At 39.1% G+C, this 19,445-nt stretch overlaps 3 pseudogenes; all 3 read right to left on the minus strand.

The window, feature by feature from the left end:
- Nucleotides 1-1,335: 1,335 nt before the first annotated feature.
- On the minus strand, nt 1,336-3,139 carry LOC115693169 (omega-hydroxypalmitate O-feruloyl transferase-like; annotated as a pseudogene).
- Nucleotides 3,140-8,153: 5,014 nt separating this feature from the next.
- LOC115693168 (omega-hydroxypalmitate O-feruloyl transferase-like) lies at nt 8,154-9,900 on the minus strand (annotated as a pseudogene).
- Nucleotides 9,901-15,668: 5,768 nt separating this feature from the next.
- LOC115665266 (omega-hydroxypalmitate O-feruloyl transferase-like) lies at nt 15,669-17,020 on the minus strand (annotated as a pseudogene).
- Nucleotides 17,021-19,445: the final 2,425 nt, after the last annotated feature.

A 19,445-nucleotide genomic window follows, 5' to 3' on the forward strand; every position in this document is an offset into this window, starting at 1 on the left:
CGCTAACACGGCGAACAACGAGTATAATTACTACAGCAAAGCCAAAAGCTACGAGGAATTGCGTTACGGCCATGGAACGTGCAACGGGGCATTGGTAAATGCGGATTGTGCATCATGCATGAGTTCTGCTAAGGACCAAATCAAAAAAGAATGCGGCCAAAGCATCGGAACTCAAATCCAACTTCAATTAGATGCGAAAATTACTTATTTTCAAAATAAGGGAAGTATTCCCTACTGTGAATTTTGGACCTTTGTCCAAAAGCATGTATGAATGGCATAGCTGCACCCGGACAGATTCTAGCTACCTTCTTCAACATTCATGATGTTTCGATCATAATGTATTCATACAGATCTGCAGTAGACGATCGCTCCTCAAATTTGAATTTCGAGATCAGACATGATCTACGAGCAAGATGAGCCTAAAAATGTTTGCGTAGGCCTGTTCATGATTAGAAAGAATTAAAAAAATTCCTATACACAGAACATTGGGCCTATCACGTATGTGGGCCGGGGCTCCCTCAAAGGACAAATTTTTTTTCAAAATGAGAATTATTTGTCTAAGGTCCCATGTGTGTGTGTCTCTCAAAGGACAAATATTTCTGAATTATAGGAGATCCATTGGGTTGTCGATGATTATATCCGCAATATAATTAGCCAAGAGAGTTGAAACATGATAGAAGAGACGTCTCTAAAATCTTAGAACATCTTAGAACGCTTCAAATCCCCAACCTTCAAGTAACTCGGGTATTCCGACCAAAAAAAAAAAGTAACTCAGGTATATCCTTCCTTCAAAGAATTCCTTCTGATAGGGATATCTCCAAGAATCTGAACTCATCAACATATCATGTTATTTGATTACTTTTATTTAAGAGTGTTAAATAATAAATTATTAGTCAACTGGCTTTATTAACTGTTCAATCCCTCTTCGATTGCCCAAATATGAAACTTTATCTGTAATACACTCACACGTGTACCTCAACAGATAATACATAGTATAAAGTAAAGACAATCCATCAATACTCTTCCAAATGCTAAATATATATAGATAGTGCTATAAAATGGGACTACAAAAATAATGCGGCAAAATGGACTGACGAATAAATAGGGCATACCAAAGACTCGAAAGAGTTGGCCTTGTCACGTAATGAATAGATTATTTATAAAGGGAAAAATAGAGCACATATTACCAACGTGTTAAGATAATTTTACACAATCGGTCGTTTGTCCTTAAATTACTCTCTCTCTCTCTCTCTCTCTCTCTCCAATCAATGATGTGTGAAACCTCTGGCTTTTACACCGCCGTGTATACTATAATTATTCTTTCATAGATTAACATTTGCATCAATAACATTCCCTTTTTAGCGTATGCTGTGATTACTCTTTCATGAATTGACATTTGCTTCTCTAACATCCCCTTTTTTTATAGAGTACATCGTGTTATTGATGGAAGCTTACATATAATACAACAGGCATAAGCAGCCCAACAGGAACTGTGTTAATCCTACTTAGACTTCACCCATGTCTACCAAGACACACACATATACTCATTTTCATGGATGAGACTAAAACTTGCTTTTCAGTGTGAGCTCAGACTGAATCAACTTTGAAAAAACATCCATGGCATCACGAGGAAGCCCCAGAGACGCAACCAAGTTGTCGCTCTCCTCGCTTGGAGAAGTGACCAAGACGACGTTGTGGGGGACAGTAGCCGGTGCCACTTGGAACGGCCTCCCAAACCCGAAATCCGTGTTGTAGAAAGGGAGCCGACTCCACTTGCTGATGCAGCAAGTGTTGCCCTGACAATCGACCACGACCCTGTTCAGCTCGATGTGGTCAATGGCCGACCTTATGTAACTATCGGTGACGCATTGGAGTGCCTCGTGCACAGTCTGGACAGCGAAGGAGAAGGGTTTGGGAATCAGTTCGCTCGCTCTACACTCTGCACAGGACCAAGCAAGGACATTCCCGAAGTAGCCGCTTGGCAACAGCGGGTTGAACTTGGGCCGACCGTTGACTGCAATGAGAAGCTTTGCTGTCTCATGAGGATCAATGCCGAGAGCTTTGGTTCTCAAAATCCACACGATTGCCGATATGACTTCAAAGGACAAAGGTCGTAGGGACTATGGAGGAGCCATTGTGGGTTGTGATTGTTGACACTTTCTTGAGTTGAATGAGAGTGAGGTTCGAAGCAGAATGATCTGTAAACAAGGGGCTTGGTTTGGAGGTTGACTATGTGTTCGGACTGTCAATCTCTCGGAGCATACTCGTGGTGGGGGAGATCAACACGCGGAGGTCGCCTCGGGCACAATACCGATCGATCGACAAAGGGAAGAATCGATAGTGGCTTGGCTCGAGCCATGTCAGTCCAGCAAGTTAAGATGTCCGTGAGGGCTTTACCATCGACAACAACGTGATTCGTGAGAATGCCAAGGATGATCCCCCTGCACTTGAATGTTGTCACCTGGATTTTAAGATAAACTGTAAGCGGGGATGTACAGAAGTAGGTCATATTCAAACGGGCCATCTAATAACAAGAAGTTACTCAGTGAACTAGTATTGCATTAAACTGAAACCGTCAGATTTGGCAAGAACCACCATCTTCGAGTGTCCATATTTAGCCTTATTCCATATGGTACAATCGGTAGTAATTTCTCCTAACGTCACTGTTTCCGGAGAAAAGAAAAAAGATAAAACATTACCTGCACGGTCAGCAAAGGTTTTTCCAATATGATTTGGGCTACATCGCTGTGCTTCACCAGTTTTCGCAGCGTTGGCGGATCGATGGCGCTGATGTCGCCCAGCATTCCAATTTCGTTCTCCGACATCGCTTCGATGAATGGGACACCTTCTCCAGTGCATCTCACCGCCATCTTCCCGTCACTCCCCATGACAAGTCTGCCTGCGAATGGTAAGAACTCGACCAATGCCTCGGTCTGATCATCTCCATCAGTGTGAAACGCCTTCCCTTCCCTTCGCCTTTGAAGGCGAACACGATCTCAATCACGTAAGGGAAGGTCTGGTCGAGGTTTGAGAGAGCGTCGAGGCCGCCAAACGTTTCCCTCGCTGGAGAAACATTAACCGCATTCGTTGATCTTCACATAGAGGTTTCGCGTAGCTCCCATGTTCGTTGGCTTCTCATTTCTTGCTTCTTCGCATAAAATCACGTATAATAGAAGTTAAATTTAATTATTTGTTGGCTTTGGTGATGCTAGGATAACATATATAGTTTATCAAATTTATATCCTTTCTAAAGATTTAGAGACATGTCTCAAAAATGGAAAATTGTTGAAATTTTCTCATTACAATGCGTCGTACTGCTGTAGAATTTGCTGGTTACATACAAAAAACTTTGACGAAGTCAGTTTCTACATATTTCAAGCTATGGAATTAATTATTCTAGCAAAAAAAGCTATGGAATTAATTAGTCGTACGTATTAGAGTAAAATTTACCCTCCACGTCATATTCCAAACTGCTAATGGAAAGTGGATTTGGGTTTGGGATACCGGTTTAAAATTTCAGTGATACGAAAATTAGTTTAGAGTAAATATGTTCATATGTATCAATTTGAGATTTTTTAGACCAAAATTAATTTATAATAAATGTGTCATGTTTCACAATTGATGGAATATTGAACGGGATTTGATCAACTTTCCGGTCAGATGCTGACTTGACAAGGACGCAGCCAATATTCTGGATGTCATTGCCATTACCTTTTTCAACAATCTTTCCATTACATTTGGAAGATAGAACGTAATTAAACATGCTCTTAGAAGGGGTTGCTATTAGTACTAAAACTTGATTACCCGGATGTCGAGCCATCAAGGTAGGGTGGTCAGGGCTGACCGGGCATCCACTTGGATGACATGGAGAAGCACGACATAGAGTTTGTGGTGGCGCTCGGGAGAGGGATCGTGGTGGCGATTCGACTTCAAAATGGAGATGATTGAGAATCGAGAAGTTTTCTAAGAATGTGGCGAGAAAGAGAGAGGGAGAGTGAATGGATGTATGAACGAAGTGGAAGTGAGAAGTGTGCGCTAGTTATAGGAGAGAGCATGTGAAACGAGTGGAAGAGAGAACAGTGGAAGGGAGATGTTTGTGTTAGTTGTAGCATGGGCATGTGCAACAAGTGGAAGTGTGAAGTTTGTACTAGTTGGCGAACCTAATTTTCGGTTGTATTGGCTTATCACCTATGAAGATGCAATGGCATAGGCTACAAGAATTTGTCGATCTATTTTGGTAGGGAAAAGGACACAGCGTATCATAATTATTCAATCGATTACTTAAGTTTTATAACTTTTAAAAAACATTCACTGTGGTAACATAACTTGTCAATGGATCATCTAAGTAACGGAAAATCTAACGTAATATTATAATTTATGACACTTGTGGTGAACGTTTTTAAAAGTTATGACACTCAAGTGATCGTTTGAAAAATTATGTCACTAAAGTGAACAAGTTTTAAAAATTTTGGCATTTAAGTGATCAATTGACATGTTATGACACTTAAGTTATTTTCTCACTTTGGTGTTATGTGAGACTTTTTCGGGAATATATGTATGGCTTTTCTATGGTGGAGATTTTAAGGTAGATTAATTTTTAAAAAAACAAAAAAAAAGTTGTATAAAATTTTACATGGTATCAGACCATGAGGTTTTGAGTTCAAATCTTTTTAAGTCCTTATTTGTCTTCCTTATTACATATTTCCATGCATAGTTATAGGCCAAAGTCCAACTTATACATGGGAAGGAATGTTAGAATAATTAAATATCAAATTAGACCTTTATCTAATAATTTAAGCTTTTACAATAGTTAGCAGTGATTCCATAAAATTTTACAATTGCTATGTGTCACCACAAAATCATCCCCAAAGGACTACTCGAATTCCAATCAAAGTGCATCTATTTAAAAAAATTAGTAGTCTTACATTGGATGATCAAGAGAAAGTTTTATGACCTTTGACAGCACACTAAATTTCAATGATAGCCGGTAAAACCCACCCATTCTGAAACGAGCTCATAATAGTAAAACGGCAGCTAGCTGGAGAGAACAAGAGTATAAATTAGAAGTCAACTTGTATACTTGCCTATGCTTCGCATGAGTTTATTTTCAAAAATTATTGAAAAGTCATATTTGGTAATATTTTCCCTCTAGTCTTCGTTCAACTTATATAAAGATAAGACCACTTTAGAATTTTAGGAAGTGACAAAATCAAGAAATTTAATAAGTAAAAGGGAATATTACTTGAAAGCAATAATATCACTTCGTTGATAATTTAATTTTATGGATTCATTTTCCTTTTTATCCAAATTTACTTTACACTTATCAAATATCTCTTCATATTTTCCGACCCAAAAAAAATATCTCTTCATATTTTAAAGAATTGAGTTTGTCATAGGCTATTTTTATTTAACTCGACTTGAATTTTTCGGTCATCTTCTTAAGTAATCATTAAGTCTTAAGTGACATTACTCTAATGTTACATTTTGTTACGTTTTGTATGGGATGGAACCGAAATAATTTTACAACCTATGTTGCATTGTATTGCAAGTGACAAAGTTAATTTTATTTCTCTATATTATCTTGTTGACACGTGTAGATTTTTCTGTATATATTCCATAGCACATGTCATGCGTAATCGATGCGATTTGACGCAAATAGACATTGTTTTCTCATTTTGGTGGAGACAATTTTACTAATTGTTACTTTAGGATTTAAGTAAATAGATGTAATATTTATGACTTGGTTAATATTTTAAAAATACTTTCTAAATCTCATAAAGTCAATTTTAATGATTATTATCGCGAGATTTTCCTCAAAACTTCTACTTCTTTCATTCTGTAGAATTAATTTTACTGTTTGTTACTTTAGATTTTACTAGATACATGTAATATTTACACTCGTGTCAATATTTTAGAAGAATTTTCTGGTTAAAACTCTTCCAAAAATATTTTCTCATTCTCATCAAGTCAATTTTATTATTTATTATCACGGGATTTTCTCAGAACTAGTACTTTTTCCTGATAAATTTCTTGCACATTGACTGCAAGAGTCGGTCACTCTTGTAAAACCAATTACGTAAAACCAGGAGGAGGAAAAGTGGAATCAGGTCTTCAAAGTCAGTTTCTCTTCTAAGGCATGCTCTATATTGCAAAAGACTAAATAAAGTGAAAAGTACCCAAAAAATTAATTAATAATAGAAAGGGGAAACGAAATTCTCTTCTTTAACCTTGAAGGAAGTCAATGTCACCTCGTATTAGAAAAACCTAATTTGGTTTTTCAAATTCTTTGTAATCATTAAGTCCTGAGTGGCACTACTCTAATGAGTATCAAATTCAAGGTTTTAGAGCTCTTATGTTGTTGCTATGTCGTCGTTGGTGCTCCAGATACATCCTTGAAGAACAAAATCTGCAACACTACTGATAACTACAAGTCATTTGTAAGTTCCCGACCGGAACGACTTGAGCGCTAACACGGTAAACAATGGTTATAATTACTATAATAAAGGCGAAAGCTCCAAAGAATCGTGTTACGGCCTCGGAGTGCGCAAAAGGACTTTGGAAGATGCAGATTGCGCATCATACGTGAGTTCTGCGAGGGAATGAATAAAAAAAGAATGAGACGAAAGCATTGGAGCTCAAATCGAACTTCAAGATTGCATAATTAAATATGAAAATTACTCTTTTTTCAAAATTATGTAAGTATTTCCTACTATGAGCTTTGGATGTTCTAAACAACTGTTCGTGGTTTGGAAGGGCGAAATTAGTTCATGGGTATGAGAAAAAGAAATATCGTGTGATATGTTGATCAATGGTAGATACCGCTTCTCAAATTAGAATATCAGGATTGGACATGGTCGATAAGCGAGGTACTCGCCACCACAAGCAGGTTTTGAGATCTGAGGTCGAACTTGAAACCGCAAGCGGAGGTGGACCCAGATGATGTCAAGCTTGAGCGGCACGGCCGAGCTTCCCCGTATTAGATGAGAAAATATTAAGTGGTTTACAGCTACCACGTTTAAGGCATTTTTTTCTTCCAACTGCTGAAAACTTGACAAGTTTTCGCTTCACTGGAGTCGCCCCTCGCCGTCGCTATCGGTGGAGTGGCCGACGCCGTGCCCTTAGCGTCAAAGCAAGCCATCCCTTACACCGTCGCTCGTGGTCGGCCCACGCCACTCCTTCGCCGTCGCTCGTCTAGTTCTGGATCTGTAGTGGCGCTCGTCCAAAGCTGGATCTAGAGTTGTGCCTCCATCGTTGCTCATAGATCTAGCGACCGCAGTTCATCCACAGGTCCCGCCAAGCCACCCCTCCATCGTCGTCGCAGCTCATCCACAAGCTCTGTTTTTCTTTTGCTTGCTAAAAATGAAGGGGTAAGCCTCCGAAATCATCCCGACGAAGAAGAAGACTATCCCACAAAGAATCATAAAAAATTGCTGGGTAGTCTTCTTCTTTGTGGGTCATTACAGGACCCACCTCTCTCTTGCCTCTCCCTTTCACCTTTCATCTAACCCACCAAGCTCTCCCTTTCACTTCTCATCTCTAGAAGACTCTACCTAGAAATCGTAAAAAAAATAAAATTGGATAGACCAAAAAATTGGTCCTCTTGTCGTGGCCGAGTCGCTCGCAGCTGGGTAACAAAGACGACGGAGGAGATGGCGACTGGACGCAGCAGTGCTCGACCTGGACCGTGGCACTGGCGACTCCACCGGTAGCGACGGCAAGGAGAGCGGAGATCGGCTGGTTGTGGATGGAGGAGCAAGAGAGAAATGGAAGGTTTTTTATTTTTTAAAACTCTTCAAATATGAATCCTACTTGGTAACTCGGGTTATTCTTCCTCGAAAAATACTTTATTATGGGGAGGAAATCTCCAAAAATTCGAACCCATCAACATTATGTTCTCATATCATCTTTATTTAAAAGTTTATCTCAATAAATTAAACGTCAACTAGATTTATTAATTTGCCCAATCCCTCTTCAATTACCCTATGTGGAATTTTCTCTATGATACGCTCCCACTTGTACCTCATAAATTGACATTTGTATCTATAACATTCCCTGTTTTCAAAAAGTAAACCACTATATTATTGATGGAAGCATATCATAAAATACAACAGGCACAAGCAGCCCAACACCACCGTGTTGGTCCTTCTTAAAACTAGAGGCACAAAAACTAGAGACTTCACATATGCCATCCGAAAACATACACATATACTCGTATCCATGGATGAGACTAGAGCTTGCTCTTCATTGTGAGCTCAGACTGAACCAACTTTGTGAAAACATCCATGGCATCACGAGGAAGCCCCAGAGACACAACCAAGTCGTTGCTCCCCCTGCTCTGGGAAGCAACCAAGATGACATTGTTGGGGACCGTCGCTGGCGCCACCTGGAACGGCCTCCCGAACCCGAAATCCATGTCGTAGAAAGGGAGCCGACTCCACTTGCTGATGCAGCAAGTGCTGCCCCCGCAATCGACCAGGACCTTGTTCAGCTCGACGTGGTCGATGGCCGACCTTATGTAATTCTCGGTGACAGATGCGAGCGCCTCGTGCACTTTCCGGATAGCGAACGAGAAGGGCTTGTGGGTCAGTTCGCCAGCACTGCACTCGGCGCAGGACCAAGCAATGCCGTTCCCGAAGTAGCGGCTTGGCAACGGGGGGTCAAACTTGGGCCGACCGTCGACTGCAGTGAGAAGCTTAGTTGTCTCGTGAGGACCGATTCTGAGGGCTTTGGTTCGCGAAATCCATGCGATCGCCGATATGACTTCGAAGGTCGTAGGGACTATGGAAGAGCCATTGCGGCCTGTGATTGTTGACACTTTCTTGAGTTGAATGAGAGCGTGTGGCTTGAAGCAGAATGATCTGTAAACAAGCGGCTTGGTTTGGGGGTTGACCACGCGCTCGGGAAGCCGATCTCTCGGAGCATACTCGTGGTGGGGGAGATCGATGCGCGGGGGTCGCCTCGGGCACAACACTGATCGATCGAGAAAGGGAAGAGCCGATGGTGGCTTGGCTCGAGCCAGGTCGGTCCAGCAAGCTATGAAGTCTGTGAGGGCTTTGCCGTCGACGAGGACGTGATTCATGACGATGCCGACGACGATCCCTCCACACTTGAATGTCGTCACCTGGATCATATGATAAACTGTAGGTGGATATCTATAGTATATGTACTAAACTAAATAAGACTGTCGGATTTAGTGAAATCCACCATTTTCAATAGTCTCCATTTAATAATGTACGTATGATGCACTCTTGTCATAATATCTAGTGAAAAGAAAAAGAAGATTACCTGCACCGTCAGCATAGGTACTTCCAATATGGTTGGGGCTCCGTCGTTGTCCTTCACGAGTTTTCGCAGCGTGGCGGGATCGATGGCGCTGATATCGCCCAGCACTCCGATGTCGTTCTCTGATGTCGCTTCGACGAACGGGACACCTTCTCTGGTGCATCTCACCACCATCTTCCCGTCGCTACACACGACAAGTCTGCCCGCGAACGGATAGAACTCGACCAATGCCTCGGCCAGTGACTCTCTCATTGTCTCCATCAGTGCGAAACGCCTTCCCTTCCCTTCACCTTTGAAGGCGAACACGATCTCAATCACGTAAGGGAAGGTCTGGTCGAGGTTCGAGAGAGCGTAGAGCCCGCCAAACGTTTCCCTTGCTGGATAAACACTAACCACATTCGTGATCTTCACGTTGAGTTTTCGTGTAGCTCCGATGTTTCTTGGCTTCTCATTTCCTGCTTCTTTGAACAAAATAACAGAAGTTAAATTTGCATTATTTGTAGGCTTTGGTGATACATGGGTAATGTACATATGGTTTATCAAATCTATATTCTTCTTAGTTTAGACTAGAGGGAGATTTAGAGACATGGCTCAAAATTGGAAATATGTGTTTATATTGGTTGAATGAAAAATTACATGGTTTTGTCAATTAATGTATAAATATTATTAATTATACTATAATATATACAGATTGAGTAGGATATACGAGTCGTGCATATCCGGTCATAAACAAAATTCACAATGTACATACTACGTACCATCCTTTCTTTGATGCTCGAATGTCCCTTTGAGAATTGCGGTAGCCATCCTGTGGATAACATTGATGAAACATTAAGTAAATCAATCGATTAATCAACGAAAAATATTTTCATTATCAATAACAATCTATACCTAGACATTCATTTCGTTAAGCGATACAAGCGATCGTTTTTAGGGAAATACTTTCCAAATTATTGATTTTCCACGAAATAAACGCATCCATGGATTTTACAATCAGGTGGTTGAACTCTGATTTTTATTATTGATACTAAACTTTCATTTATTCACAATTGATGGCACTCTGATTGAGATCTGGCCAACATTCCGGTCACTTCCTACTCGACAGAAACACAACAAATTTTCTCATTCTTATAAATATCCTAAAGGTAATAGGGTTAATACTACGAAAAACTCCAAACTGGTGGTACATTTATAACAAATTTACCCTAAACTAATTTTTTTAACCACAAAAAACCCCAAACTGGTACACCTGTGATAAATTTACCTCAAGTTTATTTCCATTAAATTTTACCGTCAAATTACTTTGTTAAATGACACGCGGCAGTTGACAGATATGCTGGTTTTATGTTTTACCCTCCGTTTGTCTCAGGTGTACCAGTTTGTGATTTTTTTTCATATGAATCCTATTTAACGCGGAAACTAACGGATGATAAATTTATCACAAATGCATCAGTTTGAGGTTTTTGGTAGTCAAAAAATTAGTTTGAGATAAATTTGTCACAAGTGTACCAATTTAGGGTTTTTGGTGGTCAAAAAATTAGTTTTGGGTAAATTTGTCACAGGTGTACCAGTTTGGGATTTTTCTTGGTATTAACCCTATTTAAATTCGCGTCAATATTCTAATAAAAAAATCTCTACTTAAAACTCATTTACAAATATTTTCTCATTCTCATAAAGTCAATTCTACTATTATCAGACCCAAAAAAAAAAATCTACCATTATAATCACAAGATTTTTCTCCGAACTATTACTTTTTCTTGGTAAAGCTCTTAAATTTTCGTTCCGAAAAAAGAAAAAAAAAACTTGAATGCATATTTAATGTGCGGGAGAAAAAGGCACGTACCTGAACACTTTCAACAGTTGAAGCTTCGAATGTTGAGTACAGCAACTGGAGCATGTCCGTATTTATATGTGGGAGCGTTGATGGGTCTTCATGGCCAAATCCTAGGTCAAACCAGCAATGTGGGTTCCATGCATTAATATATTTCAATACAAGATGCTTTAAAAAGTGAAATTGGCTTTGAAGGCCCAAATCCATTTTCCATCCTCTTGGTTTTATCAAATTAAAAATTCGCGAATAAAATTATAAATGAAATAGTTGCTAATAGGGCTTTGCTAGCATAACCATCTTTAGGCCACTAAGTCACAAATTCTTAAAGGAGTGGACCCCACAATAATTTATAATTATTTATTATTTATTTTTTTGTGGCCCAAAACAGACTGTTATTCTCGCGGTAGATTAAATACTGTCATCCAATCATTTCTCTTGCTAATATTACTTACGGGCAGGACAAGGAACTTCTTTTTTAATTCCTAATTGAATGTATAATATATAGTTCCCGCCTTGCACGGTGCTAATTTTGCTTACTTTTTAAAGTGCTCTATATTGCAAAAGCCAAAATAAAGGGAAAAGGTACCCAAAAAGAATTAATTAATTACTAATAGAAAGGGGAACGAAATTCTCTTGTTTAACCTCGAAGCATGTGAATAACACACCTCGTATTTGAAAAACCTTAATTGGTTTTTCAGATTCTTGGTGCTCCAATGGGCCAAAGAATCTGCGTATAACCATTGTAAAGAGCTAGTGGTTTTCATTTGGTACTGTCGAAGCCAGGTTATACGCACCATGCAATCTTAGGGTCCATTGATTCCAGAATACACATGTCCAACCAAGGTTTTGTCGGCCCAATTGCCTTAAAAAGAATACCAATTTTAAAATAGGATTAATACCACAAAAACCCCAAACTGATATACCTATGACAAATTTACCCGAACTAATTTTTTTACTACAAAAAACCCAAAATTTGTATACCTGTGACAAATTTATCCCAAACTAATTTTGACCATCAAAATCTCAAAACCGGTACACCTGTTAACTACCACGTGTCATCCAACTTAGCAATTTAATAGTAAAATTTAACGGAAACTAATAGATGGTAAATTTGTAATAGGTATACCAGTTTGGGGTTTGGGGTAATCAAAAAATTAGTATGGGGTAAATTTGTCATATGTGTACTAGTTTGAGGTTTTTCGTGATATTAACCCTTTAAAATATCCCAATTTTGGCCCGAACTTTTTCTTGTATTATGGAGAGCACCAACTTTGAGTCGGTACCTAATTTGTCCCCAAGTTTATGTCCAATAATGCCGTTAAAGATTCGACGTGTCATTCAACGTGTACTCAACGGAAACTTGACAGGGGCCAGATTTAGGTACCGACTGAAATTTTGTGCTTTTATAGTAGACAACAAAAAGTTTAGGTCAGAATTGGAACTGGATTTAAAGTTTATGTTTTTTATGAGATAAAAAAAATTGAGCCAAAATTGGGATACAAGCTAAAATCGGTGCCTTATTATGAGACAAAAAAAAGTTTGTATCAAAATTTGGGACCGACCTAAAATTGGTGCTTTTTAATGGAATTAAGCCATTAATTGTGCATCGCTTGGTGCTGCCTAGAACAATAAGGTTACAACAAAATAAATGTTTTGCTCAAGACAATTGGGTATTTAAATCCCAAAAAATGATTTGCCCATTTTACAGAATTTAATTTGATGCCCACAACTTCGCGACTAAACTATGGCCCAATGATAAGATTCAACATATCATTTCACGTGTCCTCAGCGGAAACTGGATGAGGACTAGATTTGGGTATTCAAAATTATGTGCTTTTATATTAGACAATGAAAAGTTTGGGTCAGATTTGGGATTCAATCTAAAGTTTATGTTTTTTTATGAGATAGAAAGAAAATTGTGCCAGAATTGAGGCATGAGCTAAAATTGGTGCCTTTTTATGAGACAAAACAAACGTTTTGATCAAAATTTGGGACCGACATAAAATTGATACTTTTTAATGGAATTAAGCCATTAATTGTTCATCATTTGGTGCTAATTAGAACGATAAGGTTACAAATATATATATTGCTCAAGACAATTGGATACTTAAATCCCAAAAAATGATTTGTCCATTTTGCAGAATTTAATTTGATGCCCACAGCTTCGCGACTAAACCTATGGCCCAAAACCTTGGTGCCGAGCTCGGAATCTGATGGTCAGAAACAAGACTAAAAGATTTTATGGAATCACTGTCAACTGTTCTAAAAGCTTAAACTGTTAGATAAATGCGTGATTTATTATTTAAATATTTGAACACTCCACCTCAAATTTAGTCTGGTATTTTTGTTAGTATTAAGTGTGGAAATATTTAATTTGGGAGGTAAATAGGGGCTTAAAAGATTTAAACTCAGGATCTCTTGCTCTAATATTATGAGAAATTTTATGGGATCACTGCCAACTGTTCTAAAAACTTAAACTGTTAGATGAAAGCGTGATTTATTATATAAATATTCCAACAAAGACCCTAGCAACCTAACTTGGTGACCCTGATGCCTGGACCCGAAACCCTTCATTAGTTTCCAAAAACAAGTGATTTTCCACCAATTTTAAAGTCCATGCAGGATTTGGCTCGTGACTTCGTGTTTGCGTTGCTTCGCACGGGGCTAGTGGATGTTTGATCTGTTTACCCTTCCTCCACGTGTCGTCTTACAAATCATTACCGGTTTGCCTGCAAATATGCTTCTCATTCCATCAAGAATCAGCTGCTTTATTTTTTTTACCAACAATTAAAACCCATTTTCTCTTCATAAATCTTTCACAAAAATCGTAGAGAAATATTATCAAAAAGCATGATGGTTCTTTAATTATACCGTGATATTTGATTCGCCAAGTACATCATTATTGTATATTCTTTGGTATGTGATGCATAAAATCTTAAAACTTGTCTCGAAAGTAAAATTGAACTTTCTAAGAGTGTAATCAAATCTTAAAATTTATCAAATTAATGAAATCAAATCCCTCCGTTAACTCTGTCCAATTTAGCTAAAGAAAAATGCTAATGTGACTTTTTTTTATTACTTCCTTCATACACAAGGAGCCGATGTGACATCCACCAAGCGCCATATATGAAAAAAATTAAAAAAGATAAATGGATAAAAAATTTAGAAAAAGAAAAAGGATAAGAAAAGAAAACTTTTCATCTTCTTCGTCGAGCTCACATCACTCGATTAAGATTATGTTTATTGTTCATCTCCTTCTTCGAGCTTGGTCGTGGCTGCTCAAGCTTCATTAAATTCGCGGCCATAGCCTTCGACCATGGATGCTCAAGTTTTGTTATATATTTCCATTGTCAGTTCCCACTGTTTTGGGAGACTTCTTTCTTGACAATGTGTAAGAAGTATCATTCCATGTATGCAACATCATAGATCCATTTGGGTGTAATCAAGGAACCCAGTGCCCAGAACCAGAAAGATCAGCTTTTGTCATCTCACATTAGTGGACGGATTAGGAGACATTGAATCTGATTAACTACATTACAAAAGGAAGAGCTTCAAATGCTTGATGAATTCCTTGGGCTTCTCCAAGTTTACAGCATGCCCTGCATTCTTGATCTCCACCAGTTCAGCATTGTCCCCAATGTGCCTGACCCAATGCGAGCATTAGCGTCGGAGACGAACGAAGTATCTTATGCATCGGTTGTGATATCATGTATTAAGGGAAAATGAAAATAGGAAAAAGGGAAGTAGATAGTTTCAAATAAATTGAAGCTTCACCTTTATAATCTGTGACCCAGCTCCAGAGGGAATATCTGATCTTGCTCTCCCCATACCAGCAATGTGGGCTGCTCAAAATTGGGAGGCCTGCATAGGAAAACAATGTTTAGGAGTTTGATTCAGATAAATTCATGTGGAGAAGAAATAAAAATTTTATAAATCTATAAATCTTCGCGAATTTATAAGATGGAGTGGATTTTATCAGGAAAATTGTCTAAAAAGTCCTAAACCTTTCAATTTTGCATCTTTTCACTTCCTGCCAATTGAGTCCATCTGACCAATTTTGACCGGAAATCGTTAACGTGGATATTTTTAAATAATATTTTAATAATTTCTAAATTTTTTATGGTTTTTTTTCCTTTTCTTTGTTTTTTTTTTGTTGGGTTTCGGAGTTAGGGCCGGCAAGGGTGGCCGGCCAACCCTCACCGACTCTGGGCGAGGGCTGCGAGGCTCTCGCTAGCCAAAGCGAGGAAGCGCCTTGCCTAGGGCCGGCGAGGCCCACCAAGCCCTCGCCTAGCGCCCTCACAGGATCTGGCCGAGGGTTCTCGTGCCCTTGCTTTGGTTGACGAGGGCGTTGCGGCCCTTGCCAAGCGAGGGCCACGATGCCCTCACTGAGAGCCAACGAGGATCGCCAGCCCTAACTTCAAAACCCAAAAAAAAAAAGACAGAGAAAAGGAAAAAAAGAAGAAGAAGAAGAAAAAAACCATAAAAAATTCAAAAATTATTAAAATATTATTTTAATAGATTCACGTCAATGCCACGTGACCAGTCTGCGTCTACGTCAGCGATTTCCTGCCAAAATTGGCCGACCGTCAACTGTAATGAGAAGCTTTGCTGTCTCATGAGGATCAATTTCGAGAGCTTTGGTTCTCAAAATCCACACGAGTGCCGACATGACTTCAAAGCTCGTAAGGACTATGGAGGAGCCGTTGTGGATTGTGATTGTTGATACTTTCTTCAGTTGAACGAGAGTGAGGGATTCGAAGCAGAATGATCTGTAGACAAGGGGCTTGCTTTGGGGGTCGACTATGCTTTTGGACCACGGATCTCTTGGAACATACTCGTGGTGGGGGAGATCGACACGCGGAGGTCGCCTTGGGCACAATACCGATTGATCGAGAAAGGGAAGAATCGATAATGGCTTGGCTTGAGCAACGTCGGTCCAGCAAGTTAAGAAGTCCGTGAGGTTTTTACCATCGACGATGACGTGATTCATGAGAATGCCGAGGATGATCCCCCCGCACTTGAATGTTGTCACCTGGATTATAAGATAAACTGAAAGCGGGCATGTACAGAATTAGGTCATATTCAAACGGGCCCTCTAATAACAAGAAGTTACTCAGGGAACCAGTAGTGTATTAAACTAAACAAAACCGTCAGATTTGGCGAGAACCACCATCTTCGAATGTCCATATTTAGCCTTATTCCATATGCTACAATCAGTAGTAATTTCTCCTAACCTCACTGTTTCCGGTGAAAAGCAAAAAAAAAAAAAACATTACCTGCACGGTCAGCAAAGGTTTTTCCAATATGGTTTTTCCAATTCAGGAGTTTTCACAGCATTGGCGGATCGATGGCGCTGATGTCGCCCAGCATTTGGATGTCGTCCTCCGACATCGCTTCGACGAACGGGACACCTTCTCCCGTGCATCTCACCGCCATCTTCCTGTCACTCCCCATGACAAGTCTGCCTGCGAATGGATAGAACCCAACCACTACCTTGGCCAGCAATTCTCTGAGCATCTCGGTCGCAGCGAAACGCCTTACCCTCCCTTCGCCTTTGGAGGCGAATATGATCTCAACCGTGTCAGGCAAGGTCTGGCCGAGGTTCGAGAGAACATAGAGCCCGCCAAACGTTTCCCTCGCCAGAGAAACGTTAACCGCATTCGTGATCTTGACGTCGAGTTTTCGCGTAGCTCCGATGTTCAGTGGCTTCTCTTTTTTTTTGGTAACCGAGGATCCGCCACCATTTTCCAGGGACGGACCCGCACGGGTAATCGGGGCGCTTATACCTCGGGGGAGACTAGCCCAGCAACCCACCGCCAGGGCCCCCCACTTAAATTAAGGAACCGAGCGGGGATTCGAACCCAGAACCTCTAAGGAGGGAAGGAAAACGCTCACTAACTCGGCCATGCGCAGGTGGGTTCGGTGGCTTCTCTTTTGTTGCTTCTTCGCACAAAATCACGCATAATAGAAGTTAAATTTAATTATTTGTAGGCTTTGGTGATGCAAGGGTAACATATATACTTTATCAAATTTATAATGCGTCGTACTGTCGATAGAACTTGCTGGGTAAATACAAAAAACTTTACGAAGTCAGTTTCTACATATCTCAAGGTATGGAACTAATTAGTCGTACGTATTAGAGTAAAATCTTATTGTTCGCCTCACTAATCGAGGTACCTTTATGAGAAAAAGTCTGCATGCAAATTGACCAGCCATATTTATTTATAAGTGGTGCGAGCTTAATTGATTACCCGGACGTGAGCACATGTATTCACCATCACCTCGGAGTATTGGTTGCATGAAAAATTACATGGTTTGTCAACTATGTATATTGGGTTAATTAATATTAGAAATCTCAAATTAATACAACATGACATATTTATCCTAAACCAATTTTCGTCTCACCGTAAATTTTGAAATTAGTATCCATGACCCAAATCTGCCCTCCACATCATATATTCAAAACTGCTAACGGAAAGTAGATTTGGGTTAGGGATACCGGTCTGAGATTTTAGTGAGATAAAAATTAATTTGGAGTAAACATGTTCACAGGTATTGATTAGGGATTTTTTAGTTCCAAATTAATTTGGAATAAATGTGTCATGTGAATATTACTTTGATAATCATAATGGTATTGATCCATATATTTTATAGACGAATAGACGAGTATATTCAGATTGAGTCGGACATGCAAATAATGAATATCCAGTCACATGCAAGATTCACAATGTACAAGATCCGTACCATCTTTGCTCTGATGCTCAAATGACTCAAGTGTCCTTTTGAGAAATTCAGAATCCATCCTATTGACAACATCGACGAAACATTGAAAAATATCAGTAAATTATACCAAAGTCGTAATTAAGGTTATTTTATCCTACACCTTTGTACTCTAAAGTTTGAAAAAAATAACCACGCACAATTTTTAGTCTCTATCCTCAGATTCAAGATTAAATTATTTAGATATTACTTTGGAGGAGAAAAAAAATTGTCAAAATTACTTTCACCGGAAAGGGGTAAATTTCCCGAATATCATGGAAAATAAATAATTTGAAAAATATTTTCATAAAAATAATTATTTGTATCTCTTTGAAAATTTAGTCAGTAGCAAATGCTTTTATTATTAAGAACAATTTATGCCTAAACATTTTTGTTAATGATGAAATTATTTCTAGTTCATTCTTTTGATACAAACAACCATTTTGAGGTAGTTTTCTAAATTGTGAATTTTCCATAAAATAAACATTATTTTTATTGCGGGTGCCAAACTTTCATTTCTGCACAATTAATGGAAGTTTGAACGGGATGTGACCACATTTCCGGTCATCCTGACTTTGACAAAAGACGCAGCCAATTTTCTGGATGTCATTGCCATTACCTTTTTCAACAATCTTTCCATTACAGTTGGAAGATAGGACGTAATTAAAACACACTCTTAGAAGGGGTTGCTATAGGTATTAAGATTTGATTACCCGAGTGTCGAGCCATCAAGGTAGGGTGGTCGGGGCAGACCGGGCATCCACTTGGTCGACATGGAGAAGCGCGACATGGCGTTTGCAGCGGCACTCGAGAGCGGGATCACGGTGGCGAATTTCGTCTTGAAAATGGCGATGATTGAGAATCGAGAAGTTTTCTAAGAATGTGGCGCGAAAGAGAGAGGCAGAGTGAATGGATGAATGAACGAAGTGGAAGTGAGAAGTTTGCACAAGTTATAGGAGGGAGCACGTGAAACGAGTGGAAGAGAGAAAAGTGGAAGGGAGAAGTTCGTGTTAGTTGTAGCATGGGCACGTGAAACAAGTGGAAGTGAGAAATTTGTACTAGTTGGCGAACCTAATTTTAGGTTGTATTGGCGTATCACCTATGAAGATGCAATGGCATAGGGTTACATGAATTTGGTCGATCTATTTTGTTGAAAAAATTCTCGAGTCTTGCCCGATCACTGCTTGATAAAAATAATGTATTTATAGAATTTTTAGAAAGTGACAATAATCATGAAAGCTAAATAGGCAGAAGGAAATATCACTTGAAAGCAATGCATATCACTTGGTTGATAATAGTGAATGGTATTATCAAAATTTTTTCACTCTATATTATCTTCTAAACTCATTATTAGATTTTTTCTATATATGTACTATATCACATGTCATGCGTAACAAAGTCGATCTTACCTAGATAGACACATTATTTTCTGATTATCATAAAGTTAATTTTACTACTTATTATTACTTTGGATGTTACTAAACTTATGTACTGTTTGCACTTAGTACACAGTATCAAATTCTAGGTTTTAGGGCTCTTATCTTGTTGCTGTGTCGTCATTGATTCTCCACAT

The sequence above is a fragment of the Syzygium oleosum genome, unplaced genomic scaffold (genome assembly GCF_021117445.2).
Source record: "Syzygium oleosum isolate NSW1041296 unplaced genomic scaffold, Sole_v2.1 Sole_v2.27, whole genome shotgun sequence".
NCBI lineage: Eukaryota > Viridiplantae > Streptophyta > Magnoliopsida > Myrtales > Myrtaceae > Syzygium > Syzygium oleosum.